Here is a 1933-nt window from a genome sequence, read left to right on the forward strand (position 1 = left end):
AAAACTCATGTCCATGGTGAGGAAACCTTAACCATATTTGATCAACGAGCTAGTCAAGTAGAGGCTCACTAGGGACACTGTGTTTGTTTATGTATTCACACATGTATTTAGGTTTCCGATCAATATAATTCTAGCATGAATAATAAACCTTTATCATGAATAAGGAAATATAAAATAACAACTTTATTATTGCCTCTAGGGCATGTTTCCTTCAGTCTTCCACTTGCACTAGAGTCAATAATCTAGATTACATTGTAATGAATCTAACACCCATGGAGTCTTGGTGTTGATCATGTTTTGCTCATGGAAGAGGCTTAGTCAACGGGTCTGCTACATTCAGATCCATATGTATTTTGCAAATTTCTATGTCTCCCTCTTTGCCTTGTTCACGGATGGAGTTGAAGCGTCTCTTGATGTGTTTGGTTCTTTTGTGAAATCTGGATTCCTTCGCCAAGGAAATTGCTCCAGTATTGTCACAAAAGATCTTCATTGGACCCGATGCACTAGGTATTACACCTAGATCGGATATGAACTCCTTCATCTAGACTCCTTCATTTGCTGCTTCTGAAGCAGCTAAGTACGCCGCTTCACACATAGATCCCGCCATGACACTCTACTTGGAACTGCACCAACTGACAGCTCCACCATTCAATATAAATACATATCCAATTTTGTGAATTAGAGTCATCCGGATCAGTGTCAAAGCTAGCATCGACATAACCATTTACGATGAGCTCTTTGTCACCTCCATAAATGAGAACATATCCTTGGTCCTTTTCAGGTACTTTAGGATGTTCTTGACCGTTGTCCAGTGATCCACTCCTGGATTACTTTGGTACCTCCCTGCCAGACTTATGGCAAGGCACACATCAGGTCTGGTACACAACATAACATAAATGATAGAACCTATGGCTGAGGCATAGGGAATGACTTTCTTTTTCTCTCTATCTTCTGCAGTGGTCGGGCTTTGAGTCTGACTCAACTTCACACCTTGCAACACAGGCAAGAACCCTTTCTTTGACTGATCCATTTTGAACTTCTTCAAAACTTTGTCAAGGTATGTGCTTTGTGAAAGTCCTATTAAGTGTCTTGATCTATCTCTATAGATCTTGATGCCCAATATATAAGCAACTTCAACGAGGTCTTTCATTGAAAAATTCTTATTCAAGTATCATTTTATGCTATCCAGAAATTCCGTATCATTTCCGATCAACAATATGTCATCCACGTATTTCAGGATGTTCTTGACCGATGTCCAGTGATCCACTCCTGGATTACTTTGGTACCTCCCTGCTAAACTAATAGCAAGGCACACATCAGGTCTGGTACACAGCATTGCATACATGATAGAACCTATGGCTGAAGCATAGGTAATGACTTTCATTTTCTCTCTATCTTCTGGAGTGGTCGGACATTGAGTCTGACTCAATTTCACACCTTGTAACACAGGCAAGAACCCTTTCATTGCTTGATCCATTTTGAACTTCTTCAAAACTTTATCAAGGTATGTGCTTTCTGAAAGTCCAAGCAAGCATCTTGATCTATCTCTATAGATCTTGATGCCTAATATGTAAGCAGCTTCACCGAGGTCATTCATTGAAAAACTCTCATTCAAGTACCCTTTTATGCTATCCAGAAATTCTACATCATTTCCAATCAACAATATGTCATCTACATATAATATTAGAAATGCTACAGAGCTCCGACTCAGTTTCTTGTAAATACAGGCTTCACCGAAAGTCTGTATAAAACCATATGCTTTGATCACTTCATCAAAGCGTATATTCCAACTTTGAGATGCTTGCACCAGTCCATAGATGGATCGCTGGAGCTTGCACACTTTGTTAGCACCTTTAGGATCGACAAAACCTTCTGGTTGCATCATATAAAACTCTTCTTTAAGAAATCCATTAAGGAATGCAGTTTTGACATC

Source organism: Triticum urartu, chromosome 4A (assembly GCF_056163025.1).
Source record: "Triticum urartu cultivar PI428250 chromosome 4A, HENAU_Tu73, whole genome shotgun sequence".
NCBI lineage: Eukaryota > Viridiplantae > Streptophyta > Magnoliopsida > Poales > Poaceae > Triticum > Triticum urartu.